The following is a 27,268-nucleotide window of genomic DNA, read 5'->3' as shown; positions in this document are numbered from 1 at the left end:
ATGTAGTAAGCAAAAATCACTGCATCCAATGCCTGTCTCAGGCTCTAATGCCCCTGGGGAAATTGGTGCCTTGTGTTCAACTTGGTGTTTATAAGTTGTGATGTCACAGTCTCTCTTAGGGCCCAAACTGGTATGAAAAACACCATCCACCCCACCCCATTTTGTGCAGGAAGCAAAGGGAGAAACTGGAGCTGAGCTGTCATTCTGTGCCAGAAAGTGCTGGAAACTGGATTGCACCTACACTTTGCTCTCTTGGTGTGTGAGGAGAACTTTGGGCTTTGCCTAACGCTCAGCCAAGGTGTCAGGATTACCCTTTCATGGCAAACCTAAGCCTGCCCCTTGACTCCTGATAGTAATTAGCAAGCACTTGACAGAAGATTGTCAGTGGAGCTGATTGAGAGCTGTTCCTTCTAAACCAGCTCCCTGAACCCAGTAGTGTATACTGTGAGCTGAGCTTGTGGCCACTGCAGGTCAGGTGAAATCATCTGCTTTGGCTTCTGTTCTTGTAGAGCAATAACCTGTCCTGGGCTTTGATGTGGTATTTTGTAATGACATATTTGCAGCTTTCATACTTGGAGTGTCCTCAAATGCTGGATCATAGTGCTGCAGGCTTGCCTCCTAAGAGAAAACTATTTTACCTATTTTTGTGAGTTTCTTGACTAGTGCTAACAATATTTTCCCTGCCTTAGAGCATGGGGGGTTGGATTTAAGCTACCTTGTCTAGTACAAAAGATGGCATCATTAACATTTTAAGGTGCTCCAGAGTACCTCCAAGTTTTTATTGTAAAATATACTATGCATGTAGCACTCCTGACGGTGTGGTACAACAAACTAGCACTGTCAGCACTTGTGTGCAATGCCTTCACCCACTGTCACATTCAAGCCAGTGAAAATATGCTTTTAAAGTCTTCCAAGTTTTGAGTTTGGCTTCTAAATAATAAGAATTTGTTTTAATACTATATTTCTTCTGTTTCTGTGCAAATAATATGTAGCTGCACATGTATTTTTGGGGTGAAGGCATATGATGTGATAAATGTATTAATGTAAATATAGAGAAATAGTTTGGATAGGTATGGCTTGACTACACAGCAAAGGCTGTAAGAACATCAGGGTTACAAATAATGAAGCAATAATTTTGTGAAGGACATCCTAATTTCACTGATTCTCTCCATGTACAGTGCTTTGCTTTCTTTTCTGCAGCAGGAATTTTCTGCAATATCTTCCTGAATTTTACTAGCAATGTTGCTGAGTTGTTTTTTTTTTTCCCCTGGAATGACTAATAAAATACAGCTTTTGAAGTTCATGGGAGAACAAACAAAAAAATGAACCAAACAAAATGGGGCTGTTACTGCCTGGGAAGTCATTTTGCAATGGATAAAAGGTCAGAGTAGCTTTTTTTCAGTAGATTTTCCTGTTGGGAATATTTATCATCTATAAAGTGCTGCATCTGCGACCTTTGTGAGTATTTTATCAATAACAAAGAACTGAATAATTCTACCATTTTTGAAAAACCACTCATCTATATTTAAACAGTATGTAAGAGAAAATCTCTGTGCTTAGAGCTTCGGAGGCAAGTTGCATGCAATACATGCTGTTTCTTATGGCCATTATTAACTTACCACTTTCAGTTGAGGAGGCAAGAGGGTGTATAAAGCCTCCATGTTTTATGTAGAAGTAATTAATACAGTTTTATTCATATTTAATTGCTTTTCCTTATAACTATCTTTCAGTCATGAGCCCAGGTGACCATAAGGCCCCCCAGGCTGGGGTGGTGTGCAGGGCACTCCTGCTCACAGTCTGTGCTGTCACATGGACACAGCGTGGCTTTGTCACAGAGCAGGGTCTGCCCAAACTCTCTGGCACCATCAGGTTGTCCCAAACCCTGAGCTCCATCACGGTTTAAAGAACAAGCCCAACCTTACACCTGAGAGGGGGCATGAAGACATAGAAGTAAAGATGTAGCTGGAGGACTTTTCCTTACTCTGTAGCAATATAGGACACAACCTGATTTTAAAGATATTTCTTCCAAAGCTTCTATACAAAAATTTTTAATCACTCCGGTGGAAGTTTTAGTGTTTAAGTTAAAGATATCTAATGACTGCATTAGTGGTAGAATGAATGTAGTCCATAACTTTTCAGATAACTGTTACCTTGAAATAATGAAAAAAACCCCAAGTTTTTCTGTTCATGTAGTAAGACTTCTTCCCCTCCTGTTTTACTCATGTCATGTTATACTTGATATTTAGTTATTTTCTTCTCTTGCATGTTTCTAGGAAGAACATTCTGAGTGCATCAGACAGAACACTAAGGGACACAGGTGTGTCAATGGGAAATTAGTATCACTGTTGTGTTGAAAGTGCTTGCACAAGCTCTAATTTGAGAGCATAAAGGCTGTTGTGTGATTTATGGATAATGACGACAGTTAATGTGTTATAAATTATTAAAAATTTGGGACTAGATTTTGTTTCCTAATTTTGTATTTAATTTAGCAAACATCAGGCAAGTTCAAGGGAAAACTAGAAGTCAAGAGTCACCAAATACAGATATAGAATGATATTCTGGTCAGTAAAAAGTCAGTGAATCTGAGTCATCCCTTCTCACTTTGTCATTGAATTGACTGTTACATAAAATTATAAATAACCTTGTGACGTCTGGAATTTAGCGGGATGCGATATAGGAATCGTGGTCCCAGCAGCTTGTGTGGAATAGCTGCAGAATACTAAATAATGAAATAAAATAGCTGTAGTTACAAAGACAGACACTTTTCATAGCGTTCTAATGACAGCAGAGTGCAAAGGAGGAAAGAACTGAGCAGTTTGAGACAATGTCAAAAACCTAAAGTCAAGGAGTGATCCTCCCAAACCTGTTTAATACTGTTTGACACAACCTCTTATTTGGTAGCACTTGTCAGTGTTGCAAAACATTTTCCAGGCGTCTTGAGATTCTTGTCATCCTGAAGCAGCATCTCTGCTGCAGCATTTTTTGGTAAACAAATCAGAGAAGTGACTAAGAAAATGCGTCAGTGCTATTGCTAGTCAAAGAGAAAATTGTCAAGGAAGCCATTTAAAAAATAATTTCAGAATTCCAAGGCTTGGACTGCTTTTGATGGCAGAGTTATAGAGGCAGTGATCATTCACCTTGCTCTCGCCTTGGGTAGCTTTGTATTAGATGTCTGACAGATTCTGTCTCTAAAATCAATCCAGAAAATTCAGGATGAGTATGTGCTGTGCTGACACAGTTAATCTGCACAGGCCAGAAGTGCCTTTTTTCATGGTTTGTGCAACATTTGCTTTCCTTTAATGTGGTACAACATGCTCCTCTTTTCCTAATCTCATGTTCTTTTATTACAAATAATTTGTAAAAGCAACTAAATTTCTATTCTCAATTGCATGTTTTGAGCTCTTAAAAAGGACACGGAGTCCTGTAAGAGAATACCTCACTTTGTTCAGTGTGTGTATGCAGGTACAGATTTATTTATGTGTACTTGGTTTGCATGCAGCAGTAGCTGGGCAGAGGTTCATGCCATTACCATGAGAGATTTCTTGGTGCTAACACTGTCAGTCAAGAAGTCTGCTGATTATTCCCCCATATTTTTGGAGTCAAACTCAGAAGACCTCAGCCTGACTTGCTGATGAAGTCCTGCTTGGCTTCTCCCTTCTGAATCTCAAAATATTAATGATGTGACGCAGAAGCCATTTAAATTATCCATAGCTGCTCTCTGTTGTGTAAATATGAGATCTGTTCCACATCATGAGTGTCTTCAGATATTTCCTCTTTCATTACCACTATTTCTGTGACATGGGACCAAGGGTTTTCAGTTTTTCTTTATTTTTTCCTCCCCTCATACCCATGCATCACAGGACTTCAGGAAAGCACTGCCTGAAGCTGCAGTGGATGAGTCCAAGATGGAAACACAGATGGAATAACTGTTGCTACTGTATATGTGCAGATTCTTTGTATTTGCAGACACGCGAGGTCTTGATAAATGAGTAAGTTTTAAATAAAATGATTTTCATTGCACCCAACCATAGTGTCAACTGTTTTAAATGCAGATTGGATTGTAGTGTTGTTTGCTCGAAAACTCTGGGAACAGTCAATAACAAGGAAATACTTACATTCCTTCCTCTCTTCTCTTCAGGGATTATTTAGTACTTAGTGTCTCAGAAGCTTAATAGAAATCTTCCTTACCATAAATTTTAATAGGGCAGTACTGTAAAATATAAAAATGCCAATATACGTTTTCTAAATATTTAACAAGATTCTCTTGCTCAATTATTTAGATCACATCCAGAGTTCCCTTGAAACAAATTTAAAGTTTTACATGGATTTAACAAAGTACACAAGCACAAACACAGTTTGTGTACTGACACTGCTGAATACAGAAAAAAAATTCAAACTTCCAAATTAAAATTCAAGGATTTCAGGATTTTCAGTGATGTGCTAAATCAGACAGAAGTACTAGAAATTACAAAGAGATACTGGAGATGTTTTATTAATGTTTTGGCTTTACTTTACCAGTAATTTTTATTTGTTCTCTTCTTTCTTGTATCAAACATATCTTTTTATATTTTAGTTTTGCTGACAGCTCTTGAAATTAAAAAGGAAAATTTAATCTGGGCCTGTGTACATTGGGAATTATAGATCACAGACTTAATCTCAGAATATTTTAGTCTTTTTAAGAGAATAGTTTACTGTTTGCAAATCACTTTATTTGGGAGCAAACCTATGATTTCTCTATAATCAAAGGAGCAGTCTGGAGGAGGCCCTGATTTGTTCTGGCTTCCAAAGAAAGCAATGAACAGGGATCTTTCCTGGTGAAACTCTGTCCCTGTGACCAGGGCCATTCAAAAATGCAGGTCCCTCTGGTCATCTGAGTGTAAACCTGATCTTGAGCTGGAAAATACCTCAATGTTCCTGCCACTGATTCCTTCTTCTGCTCTGGAGAAGCAAATATGGCCCAAGGTCCTCACTATTTTTACTTTCTTCCCTGTGCTCCATTGCAGATCTCGAGCACAGTTTAATGGCAATCTTTACAGCCTTGTCAGAACTCATAATTTTAGAGCAACAGTAGGAGAATTATCAGGGGAATAAGTGTCTGGCATGGGGCAATTTTGCTTCCTTGCTAGAGAAGGAGAATCCAGGACATTTAAAAATATAAACCAATTCCTAACAGTTATTTTTCACTTTAAGACAGTAAGACAGCTTGTAAAGCCCATCACATGCCTGATGTGAGCTCTAATGAGTTTTAACCTTGCTTTTTGCACAAAAAGCTTTGTAGACTTCCTGTGCTCATTGAAAAATGTGGTATTTTCTGATGCACAGATTGTTTCAAAACCACTCTATAAAATCCCTGTGGACACAAACACTGCTGATATTCATGCACTAGCATGTGAATCTTCCTAGAATGGCAGTTTTTAGCTCAATTTTTTACTTCCTACTATATTCAGGAGGTGAGTTAATCTGTGACTGCATCAACGTGCGGCTACTATCACGAAGATGTCGTTTTTTTCTTAGTGGCCCAGAGTTTTCCAATGTCCTCGTAGAATTCAGATGAGATAGAATTGCTTTATTTCCCTTGATCAGGTATTCTGGAAAGAGAGGTGGACCTGAGCACAATGTCACACTTTAAAAACACCAACAGACTGATTTAGTACTTACTGACAACTTGGGTGCTCACAATAATCCTGTTTTAAGGTGCTGCCTAGAACAGTGCTATCGAAACAGCGTTTGAAAAGTCAGTCTTCTAGCAGCCGCAGTGAGAAACTTCAGGATTAAACTAACACACAGTATGAGAAATTTCTTTTCAAGGAGCTGGGTGCTGGAGGAATCAGCTGTGTCTTTGTCCTTTTTCATCTTCAGGGTGCTGGTTATGTGGTTTTACACAGCATCAGTAAATGACATGCAATGATGGATTTAAATGTAAGGTATCAACATACGTAGAAAAGGCTGCTGCCTGTTCCCAGGAGCTTGGTTTAAAGAAGGAAAGCCAACTATCCTTGTGCTAGTGGCAAACCCTCTTCACATGTTAACCCCATGTCACGTTCCACTGTAGGGAACTGGGAGGAGTTATTTTAAAGACAGCTGGTCATGAACGAAATAAACATTATATCTGAGAACCGTTTATTGGTAAGGAAAAAAAAAAAAAAGTAGTTACCCTGCTAAAGAGGCCTGTAACAGACATCACAAGAGGAAGAAAAATGGGAGAGAGATGAGGGAGAGAGAGGAGACAGAGGGAAAGTGCCCAGCGGGGCTCGGCACTGCGGTCCGTGTCCCGAGGCTGGGCTGGGCCCGCTGCTGGCTGGACACGGCTGAGGGGGATCGGCTGAGGGGGATCGGCTGAGGGGGGTCAGCCGAGGGGGGTCAGCCGAGGGCGGTCGGCTGAGGGGGATCGGCTGAGGGGGGTCGGCTGAGGGGGGTCAGCCGAGGGCGGTCGGCTGAGGGGGATCGGCTGAGGGGGGTCGGCCGAGGGGGATCGGCCGAGGGGGATCGGCCGAGGGGGATCGGCCGAGGGGGATCGGCCGAGGGGGATCGGCTGAGGGGGGTCGGCTGAGGGGGGTCGGCTGAGGGGGATCGGCAGAGGGGGATCGGCAGAGGGGGATCGGCTGAGGGGGATCGGCCGAGGGGGATCGGCCGAGGGGGGTCGGCCGAGGGGGATCGGCCGAGGGGGGTCGGCTGAGGGGGATCGGCAGAGGGGGATCGGCAGAGGGGGATCGGCAGAGGGGGATCGGCCGAGGGGGGTCGGGCGGCAGGGCTGGCAGCCAGGATCACTGCCGTGGGCTGGCTCGGAGGAAGGCTGGCCTGGGTGCAGGTGGCTCAGGCAGGGACGGAGCAGGCAGGGCGCTGGTCAGGGACACACGGAGGCAGGACAGACGTGAGGGTGGGCAAGAGCCAGCGAGGGTAGGAGAGCCAAAAGTCAGGCTGGGGCCAGGGTGAAACGCGTAAGACTCAACAAGCCCCGACTCAAAAGCAAGTTTTGACAAGCAAGTCTCAAAAAGCCGTCGAATCACCAAGCCTCAAAAGCAAAAGCACGGCCCCAAGCCAAAAACCCACAAAAAGCAAGCTGAAAAAGCCCCCGAGGCCTGTGGCAGTTACTTTTTATGGCCTTGGCTCCTCCATGTCCGCCTGCTGGCAGGAGCGCGTTGGCCCAGTCCAGCCTCCCACTGCAGAGACAATGGCAGGGACATTTGCCATCGACTGCAGAGTGTCTCTGGGGTACAGTGTCCCTGGTGTCCCCTGCTGCCTGCCTGTCCCGTGCCAGACGTGAACTGGCTGCCAGGCACAGGCTCCCCAGAGGCAAGGCTTTCCTCCACCTTCTCCTTGGTGCCTCTTGGTTATGGCACATGTGGAAGCCCTTCCCCACAGGCCTCTGGCAACCAGGGCTGAGATGAATAAATGGGCTCCTCATGCCCTAGAAGTGGACTGTGTGGGGATGGGCAACATCAGTGTGGGAGGAAGGTGAATCCTCATCAGGGATGGAGAGAAATGGCAGAGGAGCACTTGGAATATGGGTGTGTTCATATGTGTGACTGTTGAGATGGTCATGAATAAATTCAGATTACAGTTTGCTTTTTGGATTGATTTCCTCCTCAGAGTGAGAGGGGATCTTTTCCAGCTGAAGGGAAATTGTGGCAGTAAGCTCAGGCAAGCTGTTCCTTGTAAGATCCAGACTTCTGCCTTGCTGGGCCTCACTGTCTACTTGCAGGAGGAGTAGGGGAGGCAAATTCAGACCCAATTCACTGTAGTATTTGCTAATTCATCTTAGATGCTGTAATTTTTTTGCGTTGGCAGGGTGATTTAGTCCTGTGCTCACTGGGACTGGTCTCCATGTCTCCCACTGTCACAAATTCACTCTTGAGATCATGTGTTTAATCCTCAGTGTTATGACAGACAAGGAGAAATTTCAGTGTAAGGTGGGAAGTGGAGTATATTTTTGTATGAAGAAATATCGGCCCTGGTTCACTATAGTTATGTTGCATTAATAATTAAAAATACCTTGAAATACCACATAGGATGAGTCCCTAGAGAATTGTGTGGTACAACTTGTTACTGGGCTGGCCCTGTGCAGGTTTAAGGGGCATAAAGGAGGCTGTTTGCTTAGGGATGAAACGTATACCCTTCTCTAGTGAATGGGACAAGCTGTAAGACACCCCTTGCTGTGCTACTCATGGGCTGAGAGTGTGTGTGGGAAATCACAGAATGATTTCTGTTGGAAAATACTTCTAAGATCATGAAGTCCAACTGTTAACCCAGCACGGCCAAACCCACGACGAAAAGATGTCCCCAAATGCTGCATCTACACATCTTCTAAATGTCTCTGGGGAGTGTGACTCCACCACTGCACTGGGCAGCCTGCTCAATGCTTGACAACCCTTTTGATGAAGAAACTTTTCCTGATATCCAGTCTCCCCTGAGTGCAACTTGAGGGAATTTCGTTTGGTTCTAGAATCATATCGTAGAAAGATTTGGGTTTGAAGGGGCTTTAAATCTCATCCTGTTCCACCCCCTGCCGTGGGCGGGAACACCTTCCGCTACCCCAGGCTGCTCTAAGTCCCATCCAGCCTGGCCTTGGACACTTTCTGGGATCCAGAGGCAGCCACAGCTTCTCTGGGAACCATGTGCCAGTGGCTCAGCACTGTCATAGGGAAGAATTTTTTTGTAATACCTAGTCTAAGCCTGCTCTCTGTCATTTTGAATAAAGAGAAGCATCCCTACACATCCTGGTATCCCCTCCTTCAGCTTCCACAGAGGAGATGGCAGTTACCTGCTGTTCAGAGAGCTTGAGGAGGTTTAATTTTGTAATTACTACAATTTGGGGCCTTGAGTTGTGTAATCCTTTATTAATATTAAGCATTATAAAAATCAGCTGTAGAAATGCTATTGTATAAAGCTTCAATTAAAGGAGCAAATATAGCTTTGTGAAAATTTCTCTCAGTGCAAAAAAAGCAGCTTTCATCTACTTTTCTGGTTTTGACACTTGTAGCAGTGATCAATTTTCTTCTTTGCTTACTCATTATTTATGTTAACTATTTTACTTATTACTAAACCACTGTGAATTTTTTATTTTTCCCTTTTGAGAAGCAGATTGTTTTCCCGTCAGGAAGAAATGAGAACCATAGTGTTTATTCTAAGAACTGTTGAAAAAAAGAGACAGGCAGAAAAATCCAGACCAGTAAGAATGCCATGAGGCTTACCGTCACCAATAAAATTTTACATTGTATATAAAAGTGCATGTGTGTCTCTTGGGTCAAATCCAATGCACTCTTTGTGCTTTATTAGTTCCTTTGATGTCAAAGAGACCAGCTCTAGCTATTGAAAATAAGGTAAGAATTATAATTTACTGCTTCCAGAAGCTCCATCAATTCTGTATATCCCTGGGCAAGTTGGATATTTTGAGACACCTGAAAGACCAATAACCACCCTCTATTTTCACTGCTGGCCAATCTGAGTGTATAACCTGTACAAACGATATCCAAGGACTCCTGTTGAATATATGTTCTGCTCGGTTGCTATTCACTTCCGACTACTTGTAATATTATAGATTTATTCTGGATGTGAGTGCAAGTTTCAAGACAATATATTGATTCAGAATATCTGGTAATAGAGCAGTAATTGCTTTGTTTTAAAATTAAGTGACCATACTCATTTTAGAATCTATAGTATTTAATCATTTCTAGTGGTATGAAATAGAAGAGACTCCACAGCCAATTACCCTCACAGAAACAATAATCCATGTTGTATTTCACAAACAAATGACAATCAGGAAAGCTGCTCTTACTTATCAGAAATGCATCTGATTTGAACAAATGTTTCCATTCCAGGGAAAGATGAGAAAAATAATATGTACCTTTTGAATTATTTGTAGATACTTACATATCTTAATGGAAACGATTTTTGCTTTTGTTCATATAAATATGCTTCAGTTTTATGCTAAACAAAGAAAGCAGCTTGGAATTAGGTATATTCTATAGTATTTTTATGAATACAAATGCAATATAAAAGCAGTAGTCTTCAGTAAATAATAGGTTTTTCACTCCATTACCATATTTAACAAGTAGAGGAAAAAGAAAAAGCACTGCTTCCCATCCTGAGTTACGGTGTTCGACTGGAAATGGGGTCTGATGCATTTTTCTGCTTTCAAAGATTAAATTCCCTGTGGCACACAAACTGCATATTTTCTGAATTGTGGCCTAATTTGCATTTTTTAAAACATCTGTTTATGAATATCTTTGTGATAATAATTACTATTTACAAAGTTTTAATCAGGAGAGAGAAATTTTTAAACGAAGAATACTGCAGGGAACAGATTTTAACCTTCTGGTCATTATTGCCACAATTTATTCTTCCATAGTCTGCCGGTTCATTTCCCCCCATCCCTACTTATTTTGTCTCCATTTTAATCACATTTCTTTTCTCATTTTTCTCCTGTTACCAGTGGTGGCATGAAAACCTAGGGCTGAAGCTCCTGTTTTACTTGATAAACAAGACCTTGTTTGAGAGGGGATGTGGAGGAAGGGTTTGCTGGGGTTAGGTGAGGGGGGTTGCTTTTAAGAAGATTAATTTCTGTAATAAAATTGGAAGAACAAAGGGACCTGATGTGACTGCTGGACACAAGGTAGGCATGTACCGAGTAAGGAATTGTCAGTGGTAGTGTAGCTATTTACAATTAGCTGGTCACAATCCTACCAGCTACTTCAGAACCTCTAAATGAGAAAAACCCACGTCCTACAGCCATACAGAGCATCAGAAAAAATCTAATAATGGGGCTTGTCCTTCAAAGCAAGAAACAATAACTAAGCAGCTTTAAGTGTTTTTCTTCTTCAGCTCCTCAGCTGGGGGAGGACTTTATAAAAGATGCCCTGAGCCAGTTGTGCACAAACAAGTGGAAAATCTCATTAGATTTTAACACCTTGAAGAAGCTGTGCCTTTTTATAGTATAACCATTTTCTTTCAGACCCCACAGCATCTTAATCAATTAAGCACCACAGTCCTGACACTGATTCATAAAAAGGTTAGCATAAAGTGGCTTTGCAGTGCAGAAAACATATCTTCAAAATGATGGAAAGGGAGTTTTGTTTATGTGAGAATCAGTCCCAGTATTATATGACACTTCCTTGATTTGCTGCACATTTTTTGGATTTGCAGACACAGGAGCTGAGATTTCTGGAAGTGATAATGAGAAAAACAAGAGGAAAAGTCTTTGGCTTTTTTATCCATGATGGGAAGAAGGATGACCTTGTCTTAATCCTCCTCTCCCCCTCTTCACTCCCAACAATTTTGCTAACACTGTCTGATTAGTGTAAGGTAAAATATTGTCACAGCCAAGAAGCTGGAAATTTAGTATGTTACTTCGCTGAGAAAAAGAGGCTACTGCTCTGTCCTCATTGGGGAAAAAAACTCCAAAACCATGGAGTTTTTCAGTTGGCCAAATCGAGTGGGTGATTTGGATAGAAAGCTTAATGAAAACTCTGTAAATTTCAGATGAGGTCAAGACTCTGTTCTCTTTCTCTTTTTACACAAAGGCAAATGTACTAATCCTCATCTCTGCCTGTCTTGTACCTTGTTATAGCTCATTCAAGTGAGTAGCACTGCTGCAGAAAGCTCTCCATCTATCCTAATTAAGACAGGCTGCACAAAACATCATTAGGTGGAACAAAGCAAAGCATCTACTTGCAATGCTGTTTGTAACTCCATTACATAGCTTGAGTCCTTTAGCCATCAATTGCCTTGGAGTAAAACACTTGAGGCCGACAAGCCCTTTGTGGTGGTGATGAAGCAAGGTGCTGTAATCCTGCGCTATTATCACCGGATTTTTGCTAAATAGAAATAACCAAAGTAGAGTAAAATTTATGCGCTAAGTTTTTTCTCTTTTAACTCATGCTGTATGGTTGCTCTACTACACTTAGGAGATTTGTTGGATAACGTGTGGTAGCTCACAGAACAACATTAACATCAAGACTGTGCAGTTTTCTCTTTCTTTTTCTAATTATTGGAATGATGGGTGAAATGCTTTGCTTTGTTTTTTTAGATATTCTTATTTTTCAGCTTCTAGAAAAAGTGTGCTTAAAAAACTGTATATTTTATTCAGAGGAGAAAGAAAGGAAAAGTTTTGATTCACCTTTCCATGTGTGAGAACCCATTTCAAGGTTGTGGACTTTGGCCCAGTAGTGTTTCAATTTGAATAGTAACTCAGAGGTGGCTAAGAATTTCCTTCCGTTATGATTATGTAATTGAAAAGTACATTCCCAGTTTTTCTTTTTTCCTTTTTTTTGTTGTTGTTGCCTCTTTTTTTCAATGAAGAAATTTGAGTAGAATTGAAATATTTCCTGCTCCATACAGCTAAAGAATTTTGTGGGGGTTTTTTTGATTCTGCATTTATTTGCATCCACATGGGAATTCAGATTGAAAGAATACTTTATTACTTTTTCTTCTTCAGTGGAAAAAAATGTTAACACAAACTTTTAAAACTATGTTCACTGGCTTCCAGCAGCACAGACCCATTTCTGACCTGCACCATGGGCTCTATGACTGCAGCAGAATGAAGGAATTCTCCCACAGTTGCTCCTCTCTGGCACTGAAGGGTATCAGTGGCTGGTTGGTGATTGAAGGACATAAACAATTTCAGAATTTTCAAACTTAATATTGTCTGGAAACCCAGAAGAAAATGTAGTTAGATGACTTAAGTTTTTATTCTTTATCTAAGAAAGAAATATTAAAATATTGTAATTTTTGTTGGAAACTGGGAAATTGCACAGCTCACCAGGAGAGGAACAGCAGTCACACCACACCCCCCTTGTGGGAGAGGTCAGTACTGGTAGCTGTCATCTCCCATCCACGTTACAGACTATCACATTTGTCTGCAGAAAAGAATCACCTGAAAGGCTCAGCAGCATCATCACTCCCATATTTCCTCTTGCATTCTGTGTTTCTCAGGATGAGCATCATGAAGTTGCCTGCCTGTTTTTGTTGGGTTTTTTGGTTTAGTTTTTTTTTTGTTAATTTGGTTTTTTGTTTTGTTGGGATTTTGGTTGTTTGTTTTGTTTTTGTTTCTTTTGGTTCTTTTTGTTTTTGGCAGCAGCACAAAACCCCAGTGAAGGCAAGGCAAGGTAGAACAGTTTCAGGTCTCTTCAGGAGTAGATGAGTACCCAACATGGCATACCTACGTGTTATCCACTCTCAGACTTCTTGTTGTTTGCTCTGCTGCTTCTGGAGCAGAGTTCCACTCGTGGCAGCCTTCCTCTGCAATCTAATACAGCATCCTTCAGCCCCTCTTGTCGTGAGGCAATGGGGAGCCTTGTCTGCACTTAGTAGAATCAAGCATTTCTAGAGAAAGAAAGAACCCCCTTGATGACAGAAGGAAGGTCTAGCAGGAGAAATAATTTGAGATAGCAGTGGAAAGAGGAGGAGGAGCACAAAGAGGAAAGATAAAGGCAAAGGAAGAGACAGGATCAAAAGAGAGGGGAGATGACAAGCAAGAGCAGAACTGTGAGGGAGAGAACAAGGGAAATGCTGCAGCAGCACCAGGAGACTAAAAAATGTTGAGCCTTGATATGTTCAGGGTTCAGCTTTCCTTTAGCAATGCATGGATCAGTATGTCCAGATGGAGTTTTAGCATCTACATGTAACAAAGCTAGCACTTTTATCCATTATTTAAACACAAGGTGTCAAGATTGACAGTGCAGCTTTGCCCGGTACAAGGGCAGATGTCTTGTTTCCTTTGGGGGAGAAAGACTACATTTCCTTTACTATGTGTGCACATGTCTCCTGCAGCTGCACGTTGCAGAAATAATGCAGGACCAGATGCACAAGCTTCGTCACACAGGACTGGCAGTCAAGTCCTGCCTGCTCACATATGCCCAAGAAAAGATAGATATTCCTTTGAAAGCAACAGGCAGGTTGGGTATCTGCCTTTTCATATTACCTTTAAGATTAAGAACATAAGCAGTGCTTTATTCTTTGTCTTTTAACATGCAATTTAACTTTCCCAAGCAGCTGATTACACATTAGGAATTGGAGGACAGGAGGGTGCTTTTTGTCTTATCTCTGTGATTTATGGTTGAGCTCTCAAGCCATTGGATTCAGACACCTGAAACCCTCACCAGCTCTAAAGAGAAAATTGCTTCTGGTTTTGATTTATTCGAGAAATAAACATTTTTTATTATGAAGCACAAATTTACTATAATGGTTTTCAGATCCCTAAGGAGAAGCTTTTCCAGCCTGCTACACATATTGATAATGTAATACAATATATTTTCCCTTATGGCTTTGAAGTGCAGGTCTCAAAAACTCAACTTGAAAAAATCTGTTTGAAACTTGCAAGTCACTCCGTGGAGGTGATTTGTGTTGTAAAGCCTGCAGACTGCACTGTCTGTATTGGATGGAAAACAGCACCTCAATATTAGCAAAGCTGTAACAAGGAGCATCCAATGCTGAGTTTTATGAATGTTTTGTTCCTTTTTGGAGGATCATTTGTTTTATATCTTCTTCCCCGTGGTCACTGGCATGGCACTGTGTGATTCATCACAGTACAAGATAACAAGAAACAAACCTCAAAGATACAATATTGTTATCAGAAAAAGAGGGGCCCTTTTGGCATTAAGAAAATTTAAGGACAAAGTCTATAGGTATAAATGTGTGTAGCTCTCATTGGAATTAAATGTCACTTCTTTTCAGATAAGAAGTGAAGAATTTAAGAGCTTTAAATTATCAGTGAAAAGACATGACAAGGTTTATCAGGGTCTGCTGAGTGAAGTCACCTCCCTGGGACCTGTGGGTGCCACCAGCCTCACTGAGGGGATTGGTAGTGGGACTGTGCGTCAGCTCTCCTCAGAGGGACCCCTGCACAGAGCCAGCATGGACACACTTCTTCCCCCTTGATAATTCAGGTAGAATTCAGAGATCTTTCCAGAGCTTGTGCTTAATAGGGCATCACAGAGGGCCTGAAGCACTGCTCCTGTGAATGCAAGCTGAGAGAGTTAAGGTCGTTCAGCCTGGAGAAGAGAAGGCTTCAGGGAAACCTTATGGCACCTTCCAGTACTTAAAGGTGATACAAGAGGGCTGGAGAGGGACTTTTGATAAGGGCATGAAGTGATAGAACAAGGAGGAATGGTTTTAAACTGAAAGAGGCTAGGTTTAGATTACATAAGGGGAAGAAATTCTTCCCTGTGAGAATGGTGAGGCGCTGGAACAGGTTGCTCAGGGAAACTGTGGATACTCTGTCTCTGGAAGTGTTCAAGGCTAGGTTCAACGGTGCTAGGAGCAACCTGATCTGGTGGGTGGCATCCCTGTGCATGGCAGGAAATCAGAACTAGGTGATCATTAAGGTCCTTTCCAGTGCAAACCACTCTGTGATGGTCTAAATACATCCCGTTCCCCCACCATCCCTACCTGCTCCATGGCTCTGGGAATGGCCACCTTTGGCAGTCTGTCATGGAGGCCCAAGGTGCAGCTGAGAGTTGAGTTTACAAAACAAATTCAGGACCAGCGAGGTACCTCATGGGACTCAGGTGTGGGCTGGAGAAAGGAGGAATGTGCCTGGGATCTGGGGAGCACCCCTGGAGCCATGGCACTCCAGGGAATCCCTGCCACCCAGGGTATGGCTGCACTGTGCGGAAAAGCATCTGCTTTCCAGAAATGCAGATGATTTTGGCAGCATTAATTTGCTTTGCTTTCAGTGGAGTTTCCTCGAAAGGAGAGCTAAGAAGTTGGCAAACCTTCAAGACATTCCAGGAAATACAGCATGTTTCTAACTCATATCATTTAAGCATCTGAGAAGCTTAAAAGACTCCCTATCCCAGTGCAGCCATTTCAGAGGCCTTTGGGGGACAGAGGGTGGCTTTAACCCCAGCTCCTGCTCTAAGTTTGTAGTCACGTTTTTGCTGGAGGTTCTCAATATGTGCTTCGCTTTTGCTGCTTTGAAAGCCCACAAAGTTACTGGCAATGTTTATCTTTCTTGTCTCAGTCACTTTTATTAGATCTTCTGTAAACACTCCCTCTAGAAAGAACATTTTCCAGAACATATTTGGGAAGCAGACAAAGAAGTACTAGGATATTTCTGTGAAGACACACTTTTGGCAGCACTGAGCCAGGCCAGTGGCCAGGAGCTGGCCAGGGACAGGTGAGCACATCAATCCCACTGCTGCTGGGGAAGGAACCTCGGCATCAAGCACTACAGGCTGTTAATCAATTAAATGCCTGCATCAGAAAGAGAAACATTTCTGAAAGTTAACTCAAACTGGGATTCATTCCATCAGTGCTCAGATTCAAAGTACTTGGATTTTTTTTTTTTTTCTTTTCTGTATTTCAATGCTTTCATGCTGTTCTCCTTGCTGTACCAGTCTAAGCAGGTGAGTGTTTGTTTTTGGGCTGTTTCCTGAGCATGATGAGGAGCTGAGCTGAGATACACTCCTCACACTGTGTCTCCACAGGCTGCTGCAGAGAACAGGAGCTGCCTGAATGCTCAGTGCACCACTCTCCCTTCCTTACATTTATTGCTGTTCTTTACTGGAGCTATAAGAGGCATCAGGGCTTTAGCAGTCCCCAAAGTGCATCTCCTGAAACAGAGGTGCTCTGGATGGGAATGCTGTGAAGCAGCATAGAGAGCTGGTGGGGAATGCACTGAGGGCAGGAGCTGGGGCAAATGGTTAATGGGAACCATTTCAGTGCGTTGATGCTGAGGCTGCATTTTAGGAATTGAAAGAGGTGTGAGATGTTTCAGCAGTGCCAACTAGAAAAGTCACCATTTCTCAACAGCTGCCACATAATGGTACCAGAGATATCCAGCATTTCCTATTGCACAGGCAGGAAATCCTGGCATGTCACATGTAACACCATTCCTGGAGTCAGAGCAGGGAGTAAGTGAAGGGTGATGAAGCCCTCAGTAAGGGCTTGTTTGGCAATCAGACAGGTGGAAACAAACTCAGACCCTTTGGCATCACAGGGAAAGGGGAAAGGAAAGGGGAGGAAAAGGGAGGAAAGGGGAGGAAAGGGGAGGAAAGGAAAGGGGAGGAAAGGGGAGGAAAGGGGAGGAAAGGGGAGGAAAGGAAAGGAAAGGGGAGGAAAGGAAAGGAAAGGAAAGGAAAGGAAAGGAAAGGAAAGGAAAGGAAAGGAAAGGAAAGGAAAGGAAAGGAAAGGAAAGGAAAGGAAAGGAAAGGAAAGGAAAGGAAAGGAAAGGAAAGGAAAGGAAAGGGAAAGGGAAAGGGAAAGGAAAGGGAAAGGAAAGGGAAAGGAAAAGTTATTAAGCTTAATTTGTCTTTTGAGAACAGCAATCTTCAGTATTAACTTTCCAAATAGGGCCATGACCCACACACTGGTTTCTGAATGCTGCTCCCTTACTATAAATGCAGAAGTAGTACAGTAATCACACTGTGAAGTACCCATTTTACACTCAGCCTGTCTGGGTTCAGCATTTTGATACAAAACACTATTAATCACCATGTCAGAGCTGAAGAACCTTGTGCCTCTAAACGTTTTACAGAAGGAAGTTTCCCATGGGTGTCAAGGCTGTCATGTAAATCTTTTGGAACAGAGCATCTCCATCCTCTGCAGTGGTCCCTGGCTATGTCAGAGTCTTTTCCAAACTGCAAGTTGCTCTGTGATCAAGAGAACCACACAAGGCAGGGCTGGTTCCCCTCACATTTTTGCATGGCATGAGCTAGGAGTTGGTCCTAGTTGGTTGCACCCCCTTTATTTTTTTTTTTTTTTTAATCATAAAGCATATGCCTAGAAAGGAAGTCAAATCAACCAAGCTTTCCAATAATTTCAAGATGCTCTGGGATTCCAGTGCTAAGCATATTGAAAATGAGCACTACAGAGATTAGTACAGGTAACAGCCACAGCACCATGCAGGGAGAACTCTGAAAAGCTGACTCTCCTGTTCTAGGACTGCTGAGCATCTGGCCCTTTTCCTATATTTCATGTCTCATTTTATTAGTAAAAACACTATTTCTTTTTAGCATTGACTTAGGGAAGAAAAGAGAGCCTGAGGAAGAAGATTAGCACATGGAATGTGCACTGCTTGACTTAACACTGGTTTGACGAGTGGAAAATAAAAGGGAAAAACCTGTTAGCTCTTTTGGCTGAAAATCTGGGGTCAGTGTTCCTGTGTGTGCATCACTTCTGGCCACCTGTGCAGTGAAACTCAGCTCCACCCCATGTGTGCAGTGAATCCAGATGGCTCTGAACACACGTGTAAATCAGTGTTCTTGCCAGCAGGGATGGCAGATCTGGTACCATGTCTGTCACCCTCACAGCCCTGCCAGAGCAGCCTGACAGCAGCCCCTGTCTCTGCAGCCCATTCATTCAAATTTGCTGATGAAATGTTAAGGAACCTCAGCTCTAATGCAGTCTAATGTTTTGCTTACAGAAATGGTGATACTCTAAATAGATGTATGATAGTTTGAGATCCTGCCAATATGAAAACTATTATTAAAAAACCTATTTTGCATCAAAACAGCCACTTATGCTCCTAGAGAGCTACATAGAAAAGTCTGTCTTGAACTTTCTTGTGTGAAAATCAGGGAAGCCCCCAAAGTTGTGTTTCATGTAGCTCCAATCCCACCTTCCCAGCTGGCAACCCTGGAATTTGCAGGGTGTAGTCGCTTCTTTAATTGTTTTCCAATTATTCATTTTAAGATTTTTAAACAAGATCCCAGGCCATTCAATTAACAACACTTCACAGTGTATGCACTGTGCCACCCATCTGCTCAAGTAATCTTTAACTGACATTGTCTTGTGTCTGGTATTCATAACTATCAAACAAATCTCCAGCAGAATCCACCTTCTGTTCCCACCTAGAAAACAGATTTTGCCATTTTTTATTCTCACACCTGTGCAGCTATCAACATTTTTCCACTGGAGATTTGTCATTGGTGAATGTACTTGTTGGGAACAGAGGTTATTTAATACATTCACAGAAAACTGAAGTGACTGTATATTTTAAGACCAGAAAGGATTATTATCTGCTCTGGCCTCTTCTAACACCATCCATAAAATTTCATTGCTCTAAATCCTGATACGATTTTAATACTAATACTTGACCAAGGTCTGTCTGTTAGAAAAAAAGTTAGTTTCTGCTTAACTTTTAACTTGTGATAAATTCACATTGTTATCCTGGGTATTAGCTGCTCTCTCTGAGAAAACTTTGCACCTTATTTCTCACTCCAAAAATACTTTTGAATTTTGACAGCAAATACTTTATTTAGAATGAAAATATTTTCCATGCCCCTGCTAGCTTTTCCATAAGTTCTTTAAACCTATACTTGTTGCATCTAAACCTTTTTGGATAAATAAATATTTGCACTCCCCTTTATTATTTTTAATTATAAAGCATATGCCTAGACTTTGATTATTCTTAGAGCTATAAAATCTAAGTAGTCAATCACACACTTTCCTCAATTGTGGCTGTATAAAGACAATATACTCGCCAATAGTTGTGGATGTAAAATAACTTTGCCTCCTTAGTCTGATCCTAATCTCAAGAGAAAAAAAAAAGTGATCCTTATTGTCTTCTTCACATTGCAATGTGTTTTTATAATCTTGTATTCTGTGCCTGCCAGTAGCTCCTTTCCCAGGAGGAAGCTTCTTTGCCCCAGGAAGTGACATGGTGTTCCATATGCAGTAGCTTTCCTGCCTTTCTCTGGCCTTGCTGTAGCTCTATGAGTTTGCTCCTTGTTTCCATGATTTGGGGCATCTTGTGAACTTTTCAGGTAGGCTGCTCAAAAATAAAATCCAACAAAAAAGAGGAAACCTAGGAGGAAGTAACACGAAGGAAGTTTTCACAAAGCTTAACTAAAATTCTCACTGCTAACATATATTGTGCATGCTGAAAGGTTGATGGGTTCAAGAAGTGAATAGACAAAACTATCGGGAATGAACTCCACAGAACTAGCAAACAGCTAGAACCTCAGATTCAGGTCATTCTCTACAGCTCCCCTAAAGCTCAGGCCATTAGGAAAGGATCAACACCTGTGTTTCTCCTTATGTTCACAGTTAAGTGCTGGCTCACCAGAAGTGGGGAGATGCCTGTGTCGGGGTTGCAGTAAATTGTTGTGTTGGAGTGTCCTGCTACCAAAGGATGGGTGTGAGCCCAGCTACAGAAGTGGGAAGGCTTTGAGTGCTCTTGGCTTAACTTTCCTGAGGATTTATTGATCACCTGCCTGTGTTTGAAGTGTTCCTCAGAGCAGGCTGCAAAAGGTATGATAAGATTTTCTATGCTGTGCCCTGCAACACCTTTCCTGAAGCACAGATTGATCCTTTTCTTTCTCTTTTTGTTGTTGTTATACTTAAATATGAGGAGGTTTGAAGAAAAATGATGTTACAATATTTTTTGAGTTGTTCTTTTTAAATGATGCTTCTATTGGAAGTAGTCTGTGCCCCTGATATCCCTGTGTTATTTGGGAAGGGAATTGGGTCTCTGTTTCTTGTGCCTACTAAGGCAGTACCTTATGTTTGGAAGTCTTCTATATATAGTTATCTGTGCCCTCTTATTTTGATAATATGCCCGTGATTTCCTGTCCCTATAATTTATGGAATTTCTTAAAGAAAAAACAGTGTTTTTCTGGTTGTGGTATAGATTAGGCTGATGTTTGTAAAGGGCTTACTTTTCTCAAAAATAGTTTTCATTTAATGAGTCACTCTTATTTCTCCAAAATTCTATTTTTCTCATGTTGCTAGAAGTGCCAGTGTTTAAGGTACAGCATTTCTGCTTTGGTTAATCCTTAATTCTGCTAAGAAGTGTCATCCCACATTTCACACATAGCCAAGATATTCTTTTATATTCCTGTCCTTCCTACTAATGATGTATGGAATAACTTTATGGAGCACACACATGAATCATAAAGATGACTTAAATGTTTTTTTAAAAACCTGGCATCTCTAAAGGGACAGAGAGGCAGAACAAGGCAAGGCAAAGAAGCAGGTTGGGGGAAAGAGTGGGCTCTAAACAGGATATTAGTCGTGAGATTAAGAGCAGGTGTATTTGTAGAGGGCTCTTGCTGCTGATCCTGGTGCTATGGAATTTCATGCTGAGGTTATGGAGAGCTGATGCTTTCAGTCTCCATCCTCTGCAGTGTGCAGTGGTACCCACTGTAGCCCTGTGTTGTGCTTTTAGCCCTGACTTGGCACAGACACACAAGCAGTGTTCTGGACAAAGGGGTGTCACTTTGGCATGTATGCTCTGAGAACTAAACCAAGTCTAAACTGTCAAATGATTTTTCTCTACCGTGTATGTATGCATGCAGGTTTTTCACATGCCTGCCATCCATTTGTTCTGTCCTCTGTAATAAAAGTTAGGCCATAGTACTGCTCCACATTGCCCTTGTGCTCAGGCTGAGCTGTGCTGCTCTGCCTGGACTGGGTGTATTGTTATCCAAAAGTATTCACAATTTTAATGTTTCAGAACTACAGGGTCTAGTTCTGCAAACCTTAAGCCCCATGAGCAATCCTGTGTCCACTGAAATCAATGGAATCCCTTGTGTGAGTAAGGATTATGCTAGTGAATAAAGGGTTTTCGTATCATGGCCCTAACCCTTTTTAATTAACCTTCTAAGAAAGAATTTATACAGGAAAACTCTGTCTCAGTGGTGAGCAGTCAATAAACCATGTCTTTGTAACTCCTTCCTTCCTTTATGGGTCCTTTGCGTGAGGCTTAAGTGAAATGGATCTCGCTGTATATCCCTTCTGCCCAAGCCAATCACTTTATAAATGTCATCATTTATCTCTATTGTTCCCTTTTTGGGTATATTTGCTCTTGTCTTAGTCAGTGACTACTAGCTCAACTATTTTTTTTTTTTGCATTAGGAAAAAGAAAGGATAAAAAATTGACTGAAATATCAGGAAGAAAGATTCCATCTTATTTTAACCTCCAGGAATCAAAATACTAGTTTTTATATTGAGAATCCCATAAGTCAGATTTTGCTTTATGGAAGTTTCTACTTCCAATATTTCACTACCAAAGATGATCTGTCCTAAATACAAAGTTCTAGGATTTGGAGGCTTAACTTTCGAGTAATCTCCTGTAATTTTCCATCCTCAGGTTCAGCTCAATGCCTTAAAATGTCACAGTTATTGTTTGCCATTACAGATAACCACAGTGGCCCAAAAGCAAAACCAGCAGATGACAGAAAATAGAATAATACTAAGATGTGCTTGTTTAGCTAAAGTGTTTTCTGATAGCATTGCAGCCTAGTGAATCAAAAGTGTTAGGAAATGGTGAAGATAGAGAAAATGAAGCTCTCCACTACTCCTAACAGAAAAGTGTGGATTTAACTGCAATCTGCAGGACATAAGGGATTCCTAAACACTGCAAAGAGTGTAATGTTGTTTTCTCAGTGCTGAAATGAAGCTGAAAGATAAATGAAATGTTCGTGAGTCAACAGTAGTATTGTGTGCTTTCTGGTTTCCAATTACCCACAAACGGTTTTTTAATTTCTGAGAGTTTTTGTAGCTCTCTGTAAATTGTAAACACTCTGTCATACGCTTCCTGCTTTGTTTGTGTCTAGCTGCCTGGCTGGAACTGTATCCCATGGTTTGATGGTCTTTTCTGCTTTTTAGCTGGATAATTGTGACTTAATCACAATGTTTCCTGGTGAACGTGCAAATGTTTACACAAAGTTAAGTGGAATTAAGGTTGCAGAAAGACTTATGAGAAGAAAATTTCAGTGCAGGTATATGGATTTAACAGAAGGTTTGAACATCTTGATTCAAGACAGTACCAGGATAAAACTTTCATTAATTTTCCTGCCGTTGTTCATACCTAAGCAATTTTATTTCTAGGAAGATGTTGAATTAGCTGGTAAGTGGCTTAGCTGATCCATTGAGAAGCAATGTCAGTTGTGCCATGGACACTTATTTAATCTTAGAGAATAACAGGCATTTCATAGTGCTCACACTGGCCTCAGCCCAGTTCTTCCTGAAGGATACCTTGCACTTTGTTTGCCTTTCCTCTGATATTCCTTTGAACTCATTCCCTCTTTTCTTCTCTCTGCTTAGACATTCATAGTGTGTTCAAAATAATTGATTTGGTTCTGTGAAGATTTATGTCTGTAATGACCAAGTCTCATCTTTTTTTGTTTCTCTTTTTTTTTTTTTTTCTCACCATGGTTGTTAGCAATAGAGATTTCCTCCTAAATAAATGCAGGAACAAGTATGGAAATGTTAGTGGATAGCTTCTGGTGCTTCAGCTTTGAAGGAGGCTGTCTTTGGAGAGGTGTTCAGTAGAGTATTCCTCCTTTTAAAAATTCTCAGGAAATCCAATATTTTTCCTTTTCCTTAGGCATATTAAGCAAAGACAGTAGGTTTATGCCTCCAAGTTTTACAACTTGGAAGTACTCTTCAGAGAATCTTTTTTTGTTAGCTTTCTGATTGCACCTATTATTTGCTGGGAAAAAACCCAAACAATTTTACAATTTCCAACTTTTCAAATGGTCTAAGGGTATTCTCAGCTCTGTCTTTCTGGTAACAATCTGCAAGCAGATTTATTGGGGTAGAAAGACCAGTTTTTCTGGTTTGACTCCCCCCAAATCAGACAAGGTAGTGTTGTGCAGCAGCTGGCCCCAAATGTTGGTATTGCCCTCCCAGCTCTATGTAGCCTTGAATTCTGCTCTGCAGCATGTTAAATGTTTTTTGAGTTCATTCTTTTTACTCTGGAATAAAGGCTGAGGTGGGGAGGGCTATTATTATGAACCTTAATATGAAGAAATACTTTCTCCATATTTCTAACTGATCTTGTTACTACACTCCCCTGTCCTCTAATGCTCCTCTACCAGACCTTCAATAATACACCTAATTTCTGCTATCTGAGACAAGCTGCTTTCTAATCTCAAAATTTCCCTCTTCCTTTGAACTTGTGTTTCCTTCCATGAGTTTGTTGCATCATACTCACAATTCCCTTGCTAATGCTCTCTGTGTCTTCTAGGCTTTATCTCTTGGTCTCAGAAAGGAATTAATAATCCTTCTGACAACTTTATACATTTAGCCTTTCACCCTAATATTTTCTCAGATAAATTTTTACAGCCTAAAAATCCTCTGGTATGAAGGTGCATAAAGCTCTTGGTCTCAGTTTTGCTTTCAGTGAGCTATCGTTTAAAGTAGACTCAAATATAGTCTGTTATTTACAGGACTGTTTGTTTACACAGTAAATACCAAAACTTAACCCAGATATACCACTGTTCTAACCGCCCCCCAATTTATTTACCATGAATGACTCCCTTTTGTAATCAAAAAGCCTATAAAACCTCACATAAGAAGTTTCTTACAACTACAGCTTATCTATTTCCCCCAAAAGAGATGCTTTCAAAAGATTGCATCAGCATTTTAGCTTTTTAAGTATTCCTGTGTCTTGATTTGCAAAGCAAACTGACCATTAAGGTTCTTTGAAGGCAGCAGTCTTGCGAGTGGGTTTGTTTGTTTAATTAAAATATTTGTTATCTTTTGGAAAAATCTAAATTTGAAGCTCCTATTATGACTTGATGAAACTTAACGTGCTTTGGTTATTTAAGGGGATGGAGTAAAAGTATATTTTCTAAGCAAGCTGAATTGGCAGTAGAGGCTACAGCAAATTTTCTGTTAATATTGCTAGACAATCAAAAAATCATTATGGAGGACTTGCATGGATAGAAGGAAGACTTTTGTAATTATAAATTTCATGGTAAAATTTTGATCAGTAAAGGACTGTAATAAGTTCCCTTGTCATATTCCCAGTGCAGTTCAGAAAGGTCTGAATCTTTCTGGTAGGCACTTCCCATTGCTGACAGTTTGCACCAGTTTGAGATTTAAGTACCCACTTTTCAAGTCATCTTTTCTCAAATATAACTTTTCTGGTGCTTGGTGTCTCAAATACAGTACTGTTCAATATAGGCCTAAATTTTCCAGAGTAATTACAGGCACTGAATGAAACAGAATTTGATTCATAAGGCATCAGTGATTCTTTCAAACTCAGTTAAGCTATTCTTTTTAATACCTCTTTAAATAACTTATAAATTTCTAACTGTTCAAATTTCTTGGTAGAAGACACTAGGCAATGACAGAACATCTCTGTGTGTCTGTAATTCTGGCTTTTGCGTGGTGGGTTTTTTTTGTGGGTTTTTTTTTTTTTTTTAATGAAATTACTACAAACAAGTTTGGGAATTATATTGTGTCGTTTCCAATTTCCATGTAACATGGAGAGATAAGGCATTGTGGATGCTTGTGGTGGCCTGATTCCAGCATGCAGCAGGAGCAAAGGGTTACAGAGAGCCTGGGGTTTGCACCTTGAGAATGGCAAATGAATAGAGAGGAGCTCACAGGGATGGGGTAGAGCAGCTTCATGCTGCTCTAGAGAACTGCTCTGTGTCAGGCAATAGGAACACAATGTATTCTAGCAAATGATATGAGTAATGAGAAAAATGTGACACTTTTACAGAGTGTAATGAGGGCTAAAGCCTATAACGTGCTGGATAGCTTAACAGCTGGTATTAAATCAGCAGACAAAACATTTGCTGAGATTGTGGAAAGTCTGCAAAATTACCTTTCTGGTATCTGCTGAGTGTATCTGCTTTTATAAAGAGGATCAAAAGAGAAAATGAGACAATTCTTGAATTTGTCAGTTCAGAAAGGGTTTAAATGATGTGTTAAAGAGACTGGATGGTGTATTATATGCAGAAATGAAACAGTCTAAAAATGGTTATTGACTGGAGTAATTGATCCAGGACAGGACATTGAGAATGGTGGGGCTGTGGGAGACACTAAAATGCTGTGGGCAACCTGGGTGACCACTAAGCAGTGTCCAAAGCTGAAAGCTCAAACCAGACGAGCGAAGCAGCATGTCTTGTCTCTATGCAAATGAGTCCTGATCTGAAATAGCTAAGAGAAAATGGGATATGCAGATAAAACATGCAGGTTCCAAAACTATTACCCCTTACAAAGGTGACATAAACAGCATTTGGAGCTGCGGTGCTGCAGAGGACAGTGTCTATTGTGTTCTGCTGTAGGGTATTGTAAAAGCACTAGTATCTTTACAGCAGTTAGGATACAATAGCCAAAATGTTATTGGATTTTTAGAAGTGGAGGGAATCGAATGTGAAATGTATTTTTGGCAGTATGCTCACACACCAGGAATGAAGCATCAAGTTCATGATGTTTTAAATGGATGGAAAGAGAATCTGCATCTTCCAAGTGCTATTGCAATGAAGGTGTAATGTGTAAAATAAATTCTGTATTCTTCTGTAGCATGTTGGGAAGTTTCCTACATGTTTTAGGAGGACATTAATATCTTAAAACTGTGGTTTTGGGAGCAACTAAACATACAGTTTTCTAGGCTTTTTGCAGGAATTAGAAGAAAAAAAAAAAAAAAAAAAAAAAAAGGTGGAATATAAGCCCCCCTCAGAAATCTTATGGAAACCTGAGTGGAACACTGTGGGAATCCAGGGCATCCCTCTGGCTGCCCTGGAAGGTCTGGAAGCCTGGCAGGGGGTCAGGAGCCCCCTGTACAGAGCCCCGAGAGACACTGTCTCTGATCCCTGTCCATGGAAAAGAGTTTTCAATCTTACAGGATGAATTACAAGCTCTGAGTGTTTGATATAAGTAGTAATTAGTGTGGCATGGGTGCAAAAGCAGAATTTTAGGATTCTAGGTAAGGGGTTCAAAGGAGGCAAGATGGAGGAAACTGGGTGTGCCTTGTCCTCTTTCTTCTTCTTCACGCCCTCCATGTTTCACTGTGGTGTTGGCATTTTTCTGTTGGTTTGGGCTGGGGACACACTGTTCAACATGGGTGATAGGTATTGGCTCATTATTGTAAATATAGCACACGTAGTTTTTAGTTTATAATGTTTGTAACATCCCACTGAGGGGCAGAGCCCCACACACTGTCCTGTGAGACAGACCTGCTGCAGGTCAGAGAGAAAATGCTTTAGATAAGAAGAAATAAACAACCTTGAAAACCAGCACAGACAAATTACGACTTCTTATTTGGCAGGGGGCTGAAAGACAGAGACTTTCTACAATCTCAGGATCATTTAAATATCACAAATCCTGACAGAACACTGCAAGGTGTTTCCACCAGCTGGAAACCAGTTAAGGCTCTATGCATCCAAACTGAGTTCAATATTAACTCATACCTGCAATTTAGTAACTTTTAACTGAAACAGTGGCGTAACTTATTCCATTATTTGGTGGTAAGCTCCCAAATCTACCTAGAGAAATATGTCTATAAAATTGGAGATTGAAGTTGATAGCCAGAAATACCTCTTCAAAGACAGTTGCAGTATCACCAGCTAATCCTATCAATGCCATCAGT

The 27,268-nt window shown here is 41.0% G+C and overlaps 1 protein-coding gene across 1 annotated transcript in view; it reads left to right on the top strand.

Annotated features, from left to right (window-relative positions):
- The first annotated feature begins 20,047 nt into the window (after window positions 1-20,047).
- TENM1 (teneurin transmembrane protein 1) overlaps window positions 20,048-27,268 on the top strand; it is an 838,901-nt gene continuing 831,680 nt past the window's right edge. The window contains exon 1 of the mRNA XM_068204864.1: window positions 20,048-20,190. The gene's annotated coding sequence lies outside the window, so the exon portion shown is untranslated. The remainder of the gene's footprint in view (window positions 20,191-27,268) is intronic.

This window comes from Anomalospiza imberbis, chromosome 14 (assembly GCF_031753505.1).
Source record: "Anomalospiza imberbis isolate Cuckoo-Finch-1a 21T00152 chromosome 14, ASM3175350v1, whole genome shotgun sequence".
Lineage (NCBI taxonomy): Eukaryota > Metazoa > Chordata > Aves > Passeriformes > Viduidae > Anomalospiza > Anomalospiza imberbis.
This window is presented reverse-complemented; position numbering and strand designations above follow the sequence as displayed.